Source organism: Arachis ipaensis, chromosome B8 (genome assembly GCF_059453495.1).
Source record: "Arachis ipaensis isolate K30076 ecotype BB chromosome B8, ASM5945349v1, whole genome shotgun sequence".
NCBI lineage: Eukaryota > Viridiplantae > Streptophyta > Magnoliopsida > Fabales > Fabaceae > Arachis > Arachis ipaensis.
The window spans coordinates 10,154,537-10,169,618 of record NC_142443.1 but is presented as its reverse complement, the minus strand read 5'-3'; the positions used below and the strand labels follow the sequence as shown (position 1 = coordinate 10,169,618).

At 45.9% G+C, this 15,082-nt stretch overlaps 1 pseudogene; it reads right to left on the bottom strand.

Annotated features, from left to right (window-relative positions):
* Positions 1-10,887: 10,887 nt before the first annotated feature.
* LOC148547181 (uncharacterized) lies at positions 10,888-13,161 on the bottom strand (annotated as a pseudogene).
* Between the last annotated feature and the right edge of the window lie 1,921 nt (positions 13,162-15,082).

Genomic DNA, 15,082 nt, shown 5'->3' with positions numbered 1-15,082 from the left:
CGGATGTTCCCCTAACCCAACCCGGGAACGGACCGGAGGGAACCGCAGCATGGGGAATGTCCGCGTCTCGTCGCAAGGCTCATTTTTCGTTTTTGGTCATAGGACGGGCGGATTTATCTGATCAAGGGCCGGGGCACAAGGGTCCTGGTACTATCCAGGTGCGAAGAACCCCGGAGGTGACTGCAATGAGCAGAATTCTCACTCACCGGCCTAAACGACGAGCAAACACTCGAACGTGAGAGCAAGGGATCACCCAACGAATGGACGAGCTCCAAGGGGGGAGGAAAGAGGAAGGCAAGAACCATGCTTTCAGAGAAGTGGCGGTCCGAATCTTATCTGAACTGCGAGAATAACTGACTAAGCCATGCCATAAGGCCAAACGGGACGGGGTCAAGCCTATTTGTTTTTTAGTGGGTTGGGTGACAGATCGGCCATAGGAGTGCTCCGGGACCAGGGCAACCAATGTCGAGCATACGACGATGCCGCCCGTTTTCATTTCGTGGAAGTCCCCGGCAGAGGAAAGGGCTGTAGGTGATGGCGCGTTCTGCTTCTTATCTAGAGAGGGGCGCTTAAATCGTTCCTATTGGGTCGTGCGTGGCAGCTGGTATAGATGAATAAAGGCGGGCTGAACGGGACCTATTCTCTTAATAGGCGGCAAAGCTGAATAGGAAAGGGGAGGGGCTGACTGATGAGTGCCTTTTTTTAGCCTTTCAAAAAAGGGCTCTCATGTGAAGCTAACATGGCTGGCTACATACAAGTATAGCCAAGTCAAGATGAGACGTGACGGCCCACCAACAGAGGCCGCAGCGGGACTATCATAGGAAAGCCCGCCCCCGCTAGCTAACATAGAAAGAGATTCCCGGATAGCAAAAGTCTCTATGTGAATCTCTTCCCGACCAGGCCAGGCCGAATCGGGCCACCACTTTGGATGGGAATGGCTCAGCCCATATGATATGCATCATTTGATGAAAGCACTCCAGTCGCTTCCTCGAAGTGGCTTGTCAACCACGCTTCCCCCCCTAAAAACAATGCTCCTCACCAACCTTAACGGCCTTGGGTTGGGGCAAGACAGCAATGAGTAGTTCGCTCCAGGACTCCACCCCCTCGAGAGCTGGATGCCGGCCGAGATGGAGCTGGGAGCCAACCTATACTTTCCCGGGGCTTGCCTTGCCCCAAAATAGAAAGAAAATGCGGGCGCCAAAAGGGAACCAGCCCAGCCTCCTCAAGAAAGCTTTGCTTGGTAGGCGCTGCCTATTCACTCGGACAATGCTCTAAACACGAAAGTGTGACGCCCCCTTCCCTGGAACCCATGCTGAGTCACAGGCTGCGCCTCGGAAAGCGCGGACGAGCCACATGCAGGGAAACTTGCACGTGTGGTTCTGGCCGGGTACCCCGGTCTACTGTACTAATATGTGTAGGTCCCCGTAATTCGAGTGAGATTGTCATGGCGCAAAAGCAGATATGGTCCGGTATTCCCTTGTTCCCTGTATTGGTTATGTTCTTCATTTCTCGTCTAGCAGAAACAAATCGAGCTCCGTTTGATCTCCCAGAAGCGGAAGCTGAATCAGTTGCTGGCTATAATGTAGAATATGCGCGGGATGCGATCCTTAATAGTCCACTGTTGGCGGAAGCCAATGTCCCGGGGTCCCGGGGACTCATTCTGACTGAAACAAGGGATGGGTCTTTACCAACTTAAAAATCGAAGATTTTAGGTAAGCCAAAAAACGTGAGCGCCCCTACGCGAGCCTTATTGAAAAGGTCCCTTACTATAGAACAAAGCAAGGGATTGAGCTGCGCGAAAGCCTAAACTCCTTACTCTAACATCACCCCTTCCTTTACGTTGTTGGTCGAGCGTCTTCAAACCTTAGCCTATCTTAGAGTAAGGGGCCCTTTCTTGCTCGTTAGCGCTCCTTAGCACAAGCACTAAGTAAGAAACCTACCTTATTGAAAACTCAAGTAAAGCCTTTTATTTTATATATATATATATGTATTCTATTAATGCGCTCAAGCATGCGGAGAAAGCAACAAGCGGGATTCTATGTTATTAGTAAAGAGCCTTTCTTGCTTGTTTAGTAAAGTCACGCTTTTCATTTTGATAAGAGTAGGTGCTTGCTGGGGCAGGGCACTCTTTATTCTTCATTCGAAACTAATGTCGGGGGTTTCTGCCTTGTTATCAAAAAGGGGGTTGGGTAAAGCAAACTCCCTCCTTGGACGAGCACGGGGCTTAGTCAAGTAGAACCGGGTTGCGCTGCTTGATGCTCCGATCGAAAACAAATCAGTGGGGCCATGCCGGTACGACTGAATATGCGTTAAAAAGGTCCCCTACGACACAAAAAAAACCGGGCCGAACTTCTAACAGCCCGCCCGCTTCCATAGAACAATATCGTGGCAACGTAGACCTAAGTGGTCATATATATATTGGATCTTTGGGAACCATCACAAGTGCGGCCGGCCTCTATTTAAACGAGAATGCCGTGTCGTCCAGCGGAGCCTAGAAGAAGATGACTCGCGCAGACAGCTGACTCCTTCTTTTCAATAGAAAGGAATAGCCAAACCAACCCAGCTGGCTGGTCAATCTCAGAGATCTTATCGGCCGGCAAACCGGAGACGGACGACCACGGTCCCGACCTTATCAGCACCGGAGGTGTACTAATCAATGAACCCACCCCCGAAACCTACTTTCTTTTCTGACAAAATCAACCAAGCCTAACCGGTCACGACATGTTGTTGATATTGATTGAGTTTGAGGGACTTTCGCTGACTAAATCCATCCACAAACCTAGACCCCGACGACTTTCGTAACCAAAGCGTCAAGACAACAGCCAAAGGTGACCTTTGGATTCTTAAGTAGGGGGCAAAGAGGAGCACGTAGGAATGCCGACCACTACATAAGCCACCGGTGGCTGAGAGAAAGCGAGCAGCACCTTGTATAGGTTGGGCGGGGCTTGAAGAAGCGAGCCCCTCTCAGAGAAAGCCATTGCGCGCTAGCCTAGCTAGCTAGCGTTTTTCAGCTGGCTGTTATGTTAGTTGTAGCGCGCCTTCCCTCCTTCTCTCACTTCGGAAAGATTCCGCAGTATTTTCTTATGATGACCTGGTCGAGAGAGTACGATACATCGGTGTAAAAGATGGAGTGGTGTGAGGTTGGTTAGAGTAAGGCCTGGCCTGAGAGTGTTCTTGCCTCTATCATGGAAGGAAAGGTTGGTCAACAATTTGAAGAGTTTGCTTCTACACGGAAACGAAGACTTTCGAGAACAAATATTAAACCGGGAAGAAAAAAGGGGAATAAGTAAATAAAGTCTAAGCGCATATGGCACGAAAAGGAAATCCGATTTCGGTAAGACTCGATCTGAATCGTAGTTCAGATTCAAGTCGGTTCAGTGAGGGCGACCTCGAAAGTCACCGAATGGGTCAGTCTTTTCCTTCAGTTTGTCCTATATATATGTTGAATAAAAAAGCTTGGGTTGGGAGGCCTTTCAAAGTACAAGGCAGATGTCCGGGACGGACACGACTTCTTCTAACGCTAGAAGACCACTTGAAGACACCCGGGACCAGAGCATGTCGTGAAAGAAGCACACTGGGCGGGCGTGCTTCGACCGTGTCTCCGGGGCGCAGTTGAATGTGGATATCATGAACGCGAGGTGCAGGATACCAGGCCGAGAAAGCCGGGCTACCACCCCCTATGTGCCGATCACTAGCGCATCCAGGGCCCCGCGCCCAGCTCCGCTGGAGAGGCCTAGCCTGATCTGAGAAGTGCTAATTCGGTTCGGATAGACTTCATTCAAGAAAGCCGCCGCCCCTGGAATCAATAAGAAAACTAGTGCTAAGTTTCAGATCAGTGAATAAACCGAAACGAAAGAAGAAAGAGACGTTTCTCGCTCGGCGCCTAAAGCGCACTATGCTCCGCTTCAACAAATGAGAGTTTTCGGTGGAACCGGTGAACCACGCGAGCTGGTTAGATGCGTGGGACAGAGGGCTCATAGTACCTGCTAGCGCAGCTATGCAGTGGAAGGGAAGGAGCCTAAATCGACCCCCTTCTTTTTTATTTTAAAAAAGAAGTACAAAGAGATTAGACTCTCGGATGAGACTAAGCAGCCACCGACCGTTCCGACGCGCCCCTGACCTTTTTTTTATTAAGACCGAAAACCTATCTAAAATGGAGCCTAGTTTAGGCTGTCAAACAAATGATAAAATGGAAAATGTTCAATAAAACCACTAGTAGGGATACGGATGGAGTCTCGCTCAGTAAAGAGAGTTGTAGATTCGTAGAAAAGGAGAGGAGCCTTGACTCTTTCTATGATGTTATTAGTCAAGAAGCGCTAACGCTGCAATCTTTCTAAAGCAAGAAGCGACTTTGAGAAAGTGAGAAAGAAGGTGCTTGTTGCCGCTTTCTTTTTTTTTTAGTAAGTAAACTTGTTTTGTTTTATAAGGCGAAAGGTTGCTATTTTTATAATTATTATAGCGTTAGCGCTTTAGTTTTCAATAAGTTTAGGCTTTACTAATAACATAGAAATTTTGAATCAGGGTGCGCAGGTTTGGAACCCTATACAAAGGGCCTTTCCTTTCAAATGACAACTGCCTCTTCCTGCTGCGAAGGCCTTGCACGAAACCAACCCCCCACCCCCGACCCAGTACCAGTTGTTTCGCTGGTAGGCCCACTTAGGTTAGGGGGCATTGTCCCTCAGTTCTTACCAACCTCCGGTGTGTAATCGACATGTTGCTAACTTCAACTCGGTTGAATAAGAATCATTGATTCCCTTTGCTGTCCATTTCTTATTCATTCAGGGCGCTCGGCCGGTGCTCCTTTTTTAAACCAGAACTACTCTGAACGTTAGAGAAGATAAGGGAAGACCACCTGAGCGAACCGACCGGAGGGGACTTGACTTATTTATTCGAACCGAACGATAGCGGCTTAAAGCAAAGCCTATCACGAGCAGCGTCGCTGCTTGATCGGCGGGGAGAAGCATCTCAAAGTATGGGGCAAAGGATCAAGCGCTTTGACCTTGTCTCCCGGGATTCACCACAGGTTGGGTTTGAGAGCCGTGTGATGGGTGACTATCCAGCACGGTTCGGAGAGCACTTGTTGTCTGCGTTGGTGAATGGAAGCCCCTCTATCAAGCAAGAAAGAAGCGGCTATTCCCACGGCGGAGTCACCATTGACTCTATTTATTATTATGGTAAATTAGTGTATAAAGATGTAAATCTGAGATCTTATTTCGGTTCGATACGTCCACCTGCGAGACTCACCTTTGGCTTCCGTCTCGGTAGGTGTATTCTTATACATTTTCCCAAAAGAACATTCATTCATTTCTTTCTTCCCCGTCGACCACGACGACTGAAACGACGCGCAAAATCCAGACCCGGAAAGGTGAAGGACCGGTGGTGGGCATTTGGGAAAGTCGGGCCGATCGGGTGTCTTCATTCCAGCTACAATACAGAAGAAGAACGAAACGAAGTGAGAGGCCGGAGGGCAGGGAAAAGAGTCGAGCCGATCAGGCTCGACGCCCTAGCGATAGGGGGGAAGCAAAACGAAATTAGGATTTGGCCGAAAAAGAAGCAACGCTATGGATACCATGACCGATCACCATCGATAAAGAAGAATCTTTCTAAATCACTTCGGGTCAGCGGGGCCTTCAAGCATCCGAAATACGCCGGGGTTGTAAATGACATAGCGTTCCTGATAGAAAATGACGACTCCTTCAGAAAAACGAAGTTTTTTAAGTTCTTTTTCCCCAAGAAGTCCCGCTCCGACGGCCCGGCGGGTCATCTATTTAAAAGGACCCTCCCTGCAGTGCGCCCCTCCTTGAATTATTCGGTAATGCAATACTTATTGAATAGAAAGAACAAAATTCATTTCGACCCCGTCGTAGTTCTCAATCATTTCGTGACACCGGGCGTGGCTGAACCATCTACGATGGGGGGAGCGAATGCGCAGGGAAGAAGCTTAGATAAGAGAATACGTTCTCGCATCGCTTTTTTTGTAGAAAGCTCGACCAGCGAGAAAAAGTGTTTGGCCGAAGCCAAAAAGAGGTTGACCCACTTCATTCGCTTGGCGAATGATCTTCGCTTCGCGGGAACAACAAAAACCACCATCTCGCTTTTTCCTTTCTTCGGTGCTACCTTTTTATTTCCAAGGGATAGAGTTGGGATGTATAATCCCATTATTTTGGAGGATGCCCGGGAAAAACTCCTAGGCAAATTAAGGATCAAATGTTGGAACCTCATGGGTAAGGATAAGGTAATGGAATTGATAGAGAAATTCATAGACCTAGGTAGGATAGGAGAATGGATAAAGGGAATAGAGATGATGATAGAGATCATACCGAGAAACAGAAGAATTCCGTACGGGTACAACTATTATTTGAACGAAGTTATAAAAATGCGATCTTTGTTGTCTAATAGAACAAACACTAATACCTTAATTGAGTCGGTCAAGATCAAATCTGTTTATCAAAGTGCTTCTTTGATTGCTCAAGACATCTCTTTTCAACTGAGAAAGAAAACAAGATCATTTCGTTCCATTTTTAGTAGAATAGTAAAGGATATTCCATTAGTAATGAAAAAAGGGGTAGAGGGGATCCGTATATGTTGTTCAGGTCGATCTGAAGGCGCAGAAATAGCTAGAACTGAATGCGGAAAGTATGGAAAAACATCTCGTAATGTATTTAACCAGAAAATCGATTATGCTTCCGCGGAAGTATCTACTCGTTACGGAATCTTAGGTGTCAAAGTGTGGATTTCATATAGTAAAAAAAAATAATATGGTCATCAAATACGTTTCTGCAATTCTATTCATTTCTTTTTGCTATTTGATCATTCATATCCTCTCCGAGATACTTCAGACGGAGACCCTTGGGATAATAAAACAAATCCCTATGTTCATGGGTGGGGCGTCCGCCTTTTACTTTATTTTTAAAGCAAGAACGCGCTTTTCCAAGCTCATGACGCTCTATTCCTTTATGCTCAGTTCGTCTTCTCTTTTCGTGGGGAATCATGTGCATGAACCGGACATAGCCATTTTAGTGGTGATTTGCGTCTGTTGTTCCTTTTTCTTTTCTTCTTTTTTTATCTCGGAGGAGATCTCCATGGAATTTTATATATTCTTTTTGACGATTTTGACAAGTCGCTTTTTCATGTCACCGGAAATGGTCCTATGGGAGATTGCCTTAGTACTAGAACTCATATTCCTGTTTGGCTTCAATTATAGAGAGAAGAAGGAAAACAACCAACTTCCTATGTGGGTCTTCTTCTCTTTCATTCTCCTCTTCCTTCTTCCGAGTTTCTATATATTTTATTCAGGAGTTTTCCGCTATATTAATTTCCTTTTAGTGATTCTATTATCCGCCGCGGGGGCAGGATGTGTTCACTTCATGTGTCTCAGTAAGACAGAACGGGGAGAAACATTAGGATTGTGGGTTTATATAATCTCGAATGTTTTTTTGGGTTTCATTCTTAGAAAAGAAGGCGAGACCTTCCCCAAAATAACAATCTGCTTTCTCGTTGCCATTCTTTGCTTGTTCATCTTATTATGGCTACTAAGTAAAATAAAAGACCAAACAATCTATTCCGTTCTTTCAGAATCAAAGACCACACTTCGGGGCGTTTTCTTCCCTGCATTATATGTTCTAAATCGCTTATTTTTACATGATTCTTCTGTGGATATGAGCCTTTGGATAGCTAGCCTCTTTATTCAAATTCTCGTTCTTCTGCTGCTTAAATTCATCCTTAAAAAGGAAGATGAAGATCCAGATAGAGAAGGATGAAGGGGATAAGGTATATCTCCCTAAGCGAGTTGGGTCTTCGAATCCTTATTCGGGAGAGAAAAAAGTCTACAGGGAGGGCGTAGGCACGGGCCGAAGTGTCAAAAAATAGCGTTCTGGGGTGTAAAGTTAAGCTGGCGGAGGCCCCAGCTTAGAGTAACTGCCCGATAAGGTCAGTGAGGTTCCACCAGTAGTGAACTGAAGGATTTTTCTTAAAGTTTACTACAGGTGGAAGAAGACAGGCGGGAGTGAGCCGAGCGAGAGCAAAGCAAGTTCCAGTGGTGGGCTGTCGGTCTGGTCTCCTTTTAAACAAACATAGTAAGGTAAGAAAAATGTCAATGCTAGATTAAAGAGGGGGGGAGGGAAATAACTCTACCCTAAGCATTTTTCTTACTTAGCTCCATTGCCATATAAAGGCGAGCAGCCCTTATAGCATAGCTAACCGCTAACTTATAGCCTAGCCGCCGTGCCCTTTTTCGATTTGATGAACCGGCCGTGATAAATAGCCACTGGTAGGAGGATATGGAAATAGAGTATAAAGGGGGACATTTTCAGTATGTCTGTCGCCAGTAGTCCCAGTGAAAGGGGGTAAATATAGAGTGCACATTCCTTCTTCGTTAAGCGTGTAAAATAGAGCAGCTATGGTCTTCGTCCCGGGTGGGGGCAGGTTCTAGTCAGAGTTTCCAATGTAGGTGAAAGAAGGTCTTGTAGAGAAATCGAGTAAGAAGGTAGTACAGGGAGGGGGCTTATCCGCTGGTCGTATGAAGTCACTATAGCGGGTGAACTATACACTCAACACAAACCCAATTCCGGCGAAGTTAGACTCTCTCTAGAAAGTAATTATGAGATTTCGTTGAGCTATAAAAGGAATTCCACTAAGAATCTTACCACCACCACTATATGATATTTCTATAAAGAAAGAACTTTTTTTCTTATCTTCTTTATAATTGCAAAAAAACGAGTGAAAGAGGACCAAAGATAAGGGATCTAAGGGTCCCCAAACCAGAGGGAGAGGGATATGGAACTACCTATGTTCCATTGTACACTGCTAGCATAGAGTCCCCTGTCCATGCTTTTCCAGATGTGAGAACCTTTGCAAAAAGAGGTTGCAACCCTATTCCTATTCTGGTATTTAGCTTTAATGACTCTAGATAAGAGTTTCTCACTATTTTCAGCAACAAAGAGACCAGTTGAGCTTAGCTAAAGACCAAGTTTTACGAATACCCAGTCCTCCACAATCTTTGGGAACCTCTTCCGGATGCAGACCTTTTCTATCAGAGCCATGACCCCAAAGGAAATACCCCGATCAATCTTTCTACAGATAGATTTTGAGCTTAAACCACTGAAATGACACGTTCCGATTCAGTCTGTTAGAACGGGAGGAGATATTGTTACTAGACGGGCTAGACAGACTGGCAGGAAAGATGGAGTTATCTATTTAACTGAACTGCATCTCGTGATAACCCAATCAAGCAATCCCAGCAAGGTTGTAGAGGGAAAGGAAGAAGAGAGGGAGGACTTTACGGGCTTAGATGAGAGTGGAGTTGAAGTAAGTTCGGCTGGATCGAGAGAATCTGGATAGGCATGATCGAAATAGGGGGCAACTCCAAGATAGTTGGAAAGAACTGGCTCTCTGGCTTTGTTGTAAGGAGCACGAGATTGCCGACTATCGAGCTCCCCTAAACACAAAGGAGCCGGAGTAGTCCTCAACATCTCGTATCACATAAACAACACTCCATAACGGAAGATCATTACCTTATTCCGGGCTCGGCTCCGGCTTGGGACTGGAAAGACAGCCCTTGCTACGATGAAGGTTTCGGAGTCTCGGGCGAGCTAAGGGTTAAAGAAAACCCTTGCGCCGCCCCAGATCGGGTACGAAAAACAAAGACGACACATTAAAAGAAGTGCGTGCCGATACACATCGCTAGTAGCATTGGAAGCATCATCTCTTAGTGCTTTCCTTCGGTCGTGGAACAAAAGAGCGTCAAAGTTGCCCCAACCCGGTACTTGTTACCTTAGGACGAAAAGAAGACCAAACCATTCTTTAAGCTCATCCGACTATAGACTTCCTTCCTCGATTCGATCTTCGATAATTACGATAATTGAAGCAATTCAATTACCAGTTAAACTGAAAAGATTTCGTACATTCTATTTGCTAATTCAATTGATCCTACTGTATCTATATCAGGGTTCCTGTTTAAGTGTTAGCTTTGTATGGGCTCCCCTTAATGACTTTACGAGCACTTATTAGTTATATCAACTTATCTCTTACTACTTTCAAAAGACTTTAACAGTGCGATTTCAACTGTTCACTTGACTTCCACATTTTTTTGGGGATGCAATGGTAGCATGACAAGCTCATCCATAGTTACGAAAGGGGAAAGCCATCCAGAAAAGTTAGTAACTTAGTACCAACGATTTGGAAAGGGCTACATTCGATTCTTACGACGAGATACTTCGCTTTATGCAGGAATAGCCAAAGAGACCAGAGTATACTCAAAGGTCTCTTATTTATGTTATGATGAATATCATACTATCTCTTTACTACCCCATCCCCATACCTAGGGACCGTATCTAAGCTAGAGCTCCTGTCTCCTCACTGAGAGAGGCTGCACTTCCCACATTGCAGGTAAGGGCCTCATACAAGGAAAAATGGAATGATAATGTAAACCTTCTTGAAACAATGGGTAACTACCAATCGATATCCTAAATGTGTAGGGTATCTATTCTTTCCTTGCTCTATTGCCTTTGAGGCTTTAAGCAGCTTTAAACACGTCTTTAAGGGGATTTGATCACATCGACAAGTTGATCAGTCCACACCTGTACTTGAATTATTGGATTGGCTAGAGCTCGACCCAAACCTGCGGTTCTTCGCAGCCTTACAATGCTCGGCTTTGTGCCCGATAACACCACAATCACCAAATAAAACCCAACGTAGTGAACTTTCCACGAGTAATGAGACTAGCATTTGAGTTTTAGGTACAGAAAAAGACAACCCTTAACCTTTCATAGAGTGGATGCTAGGATTCAATGAAAGAGAAAGAGTCAGCCTTCTTGGTAATTACCTAAGTAATTTAATGTGTATTGGTTGGTTTTTTGGTCATCTGAAGGAGAATACAATCAGGATTAATTACAGGCCATGGTGATCCTCGATCTCCACCATTGGCTTGACCTGAGGCATCGGGGACTCACCACAACCTCCATGCCCACCCGGAGCAGCACACGTTCCTTCCATCGTCTGATCTCCTCCTGAGACTTCTGATCCTCCTAGGATACTGTCGTAAGCCGCAGCCACAGGATTAATATATGTGGAAATGGCAAGTACACACTGTGCACCACGATCTTGACGTTGCGGATGACGTCCGGCACCTTAATCCTCACTTAATCCTCATCGGCACCGGAGGTTGTGATAAGCAGCGGTTGGCCTCGTTCCAATGTCGGCAGAACAGTCCCCGCCGGAAGCTTCTCCAGATCCGCGATCCACAAGAAATGGTTTGGTTTGGCACAATGTGGAACCTGACGTTGCTGATATAAGAGTGAGAACCGGAGAAGATCGAAAGGTCGTCAACGGCGAAGACCGTCATATTGTTAAGAGTCACAAGCTCGGCGTACTTCACCTTTCTAGGGAGGGCTAGGATGCTGAAGCCATTGTTACGGAGCATGGCATCTCTGAGCATCAGGCGCATGATAGCAGGCTGCACCGAGCCGGAAGTATTAATATGTTGACCAGAACGATGATCTGGATGGAACGGGAACGAGAGCGAGGTCATCCTCTCCACGTCGCAAGAAAACGGAGCGATGAAAGCTTGAAGGCCATGAATAACCACCATGCCGTTGTGGAAGGTGTGAAGCTTGCTTCCAGTCCTTCAATGGCGCTCACTCTGGAAATGGCTGCCTCACTGCGTGGACTCCTACCATCGAAGCAAACTAGCCTGGCCCAACATGTAAACTTTCTCCATGAGATGGGCTTACCCTATGATTGCCGGCTTACAAAAAGAGGTAAAGATTGAAACATTCCTTATTTGGTTTGGCTTGCCTATCTCTTTGCCTTTCGATTTCTATCTTTCTCTCTGAATCAGAAAGCCTGCGCTTCGCTTCCCAAGATATTTAGGGAAAAGGGCCTTGTCGGCCACCGCTTGCTGACGACGGAACGCATCGTCAATGAACGTTGGACTTAGTTGGAAAGGTAGGTGTTCGGCATGTCCCTTGGTTGCGAACTTTTTTAGTAGGGCGGGTCGCTTTGGGGATCCCATTCCTCACGTTACCGTTGTCCCCATACTTCACCCTTTCAACACTTGTATACTTTTTCATTTCAATAGTAAGGCCTGCCCCTGTCTCCAACAAGTGTGTGATCCACTGATTCACTGAGTGACTCTTTCTTACCGCGGCAGTCCCTATCTCTTAAAGCCTTATCAGACTTCCGATCCATCCCTTGCCGATTGAAGAAAGCCTTAATTAATATGGTCTCAAACAAACAAAAGAAGCGAGAAATTTCTATCTTCTTAGTAAAGCGCGGCGCTAGCTGCAATCAAACTCAAGCGCAGACTAGAAAGGGCTTGGAAAGGCGCCGTCTCCCTTCTTACTGAGAGCAGAGCTAGTTGCTGTCATTCATACATTGTTCCAAGCCGGAAAGACTAATTACGGGGAAGCTTTCAAACGAAATACGCGGTCAAACAAACTAGAATACTATGAAGCGGTCTAACCTAAAAGTATAGATAACATAAGGGGATGGGAAGGCTAAAGACGGACTCGCCTCGCGTACGCTCTCATTTGATATAGGTGCAAGCGGTTAAGCGGTGAAAGAAAGGCGGGGAAACGGTCGAGTTTCTACGCCGGGGGAATTGAAGGAATTAGTTCCCGGTTCTCACCTCTCTCCCGACGGACATACCTTATCTAAGATATATAACAGTCGAGTGAGGCTTCTTTTGTCCCTCGCTCATTAAAACGAGTCAGCTTTCGCCCCTATACGCTTAGCTCTTTCACTTCGTACCTATCACTTTCAGCTCTCTCTCCCTTTAGACTAGGCTTGCTTTCTTTTGCTGTGTCCGGCTCTTATTGACGTCTTTCCTTCCGCTATACCTTATCTCTTTTCCGCTTCGACCCTTCTTTCTTCATAGGGCACTGCACTCCAGTGTTGCTTCCCCCTCTATCAATCAAAAGAATATGTTAATCGTTACCGATACCAGACAGAGTTGCTTTTCCTTGGTCTTATAGTTCGTGACCTATAGCCGGCAGATAGGGGCGGAATGTCTATCTGCATATCACCTGGATGGGGTTCCCATTCGCCTATCGTCTTCTTGTTTAAGATGTAATGGTTTTGTTTGAGACTCGGATGAAAGGTTCTCGCAAGGGCTTTAGCCTCTTGACAGCCAGGAGCCACAACGGTCTCATTCCAATCTGCCATCTTCCGTAAGGTGAAGGAAGCAAGAGCCTGTGAGACCGCAGGAAGAGCTCCGCTCAACGTCTAATCACCGTGTCCGCTTGGGCCGGATCTGGGTATGATTGGTCCCTGCTACGTCATATAGCCTACTGGTTTCCAATAGCTTGTTGAACTTCAGGAAAGGATTTCTCCTCAAAGACGTTCCACGTTCCAAGGGCGGGGAATCTGGGGTTCAAAAAATAGCAATAGCTAATTTTTAAGCATAGTGGCCATTGAAAAGAGTGCCGAGTCATCAGTCCCACAGCCTAGTCTTTCAAAGAGAACAGGGGATTTGCCCACTACTAGAACGAGGACAGGCCTCTCGGATGAAGTAAGAGCGCATTCCATGTCCAATTCTATTCCTGAAAACAGCCAAGCAGGGGATTCGTTCACAAGAGAAGATCCAATTCTTTCACACGGAAGGACTCTCTCTTATTGGCTTAGCCTTTCGAGTTGCGAGTTGAAGGTACGTCGTTAGGCTGCTCATTCTGCTCTCATTCCTGGTAAATCCCAATTCTTCCTGAAAAGAAAAGAGGACATTCACAGCCTATTCTTTGTGCGTGGGTGTGGACAGAAATTACTAAGGTAAGATAACAACAGATAAGAGGAAAGGGCTTACGCCGAATGCCAACCGAAACCCTATCTTCTTTGAAAAAAAAAGTATGTCTGCAACTTTTACATTTATTTTGGGGAACAAAAGACTCCCCCATGATCTGCTCACCATACATAACTTTCCACTATAGAACCCATAGGCAGCCAAGAGTCATACCAGAGAGATGAGATGTATTGGTTTCATTGCCAACTTTAAGTATAATATATCTTATAGCCAACTCTCTCACCTGAAAAAGTTTCCTACAAACCCAGCTACCATTATTTGGTGGTTTAATACACCAAGGGGCCCTAACTGAATGAATTGAGGTTGAGTAAAAGCCATTCGCTTGAGGATTGGGATCTTAGGGCACTGTATAATTCAAGATCCTCATAAACTATTCAAGGCCCTGATGGTCACTCTCCCCGCGCTCTACTACAGGAAAGCTAGCCTGGTGGATCCACTACACGCTAAGAAGCAAGTCCCGACTAACTAAGTAAATCCGGGTTAGACTGAAAGTGACCAGAAATTGCTATCTTCTTTCACTAGCGATAGAGCGAAGCGTAGCCGTGTTTAAGCCGAAGGCGATAGTGATTCCAGTGTTTACTGAGCTATATCTCTATCTATTAGTTATCTGGCTTAAATAAAGAGTTTAGACTTACGATACCGAGAAAGCAAGCCACGGCTTGAAGTGAACCCTAAGATGTTCGAACGAGACTGTTCAGGAACATGGATTGTGGGTATACCTGCACAATAGCTTTCTCTACGAGCCTACAAGCTTAGCTTTGGTTTAGCTTCCAACTAAGGCATAGGACCTATGCTATGATAGGGTTCTCCGCTTCATCGATCTCCCCTTCCGCCTTTAGTATTTGAATGGATGCTGCTTTAGCTGAGTTGATTATGGAAGAGACCCGGTTAGCCCCGCGGGTGCCCGCATCCTTAGGCAGTATGGATTCTGTTTTAGCTGCTGCCGGCTTCAGCCCATAATTGGGTGGTACATGCATTTGAACCTCTTTTTCCTTAAGGAGCTCCAGTTTTATCAGTACTTCGTTCTTGGGAAGCCCTTCAAGGAATCGTTTCTTTTGTTAAGCAAGCTAGAATGTGTTTTCTGCTGCTATCAGGAGTTCCTGACCCAAGGAGCTACTTCTTCGTTGAGCTATGACCTTCTTGTGATCTACCTGCCTTACTAGCTGTACTGTTGGTCGCTTACCTCTTTCTCCGGATTGGAACTTAGCCCTAGATTCAGTATCTGGTATGAGATGAGTGTATGGTGATACACATTTCCAAAGAGAGAATGGAGGACTGAAAGAAGGCTAA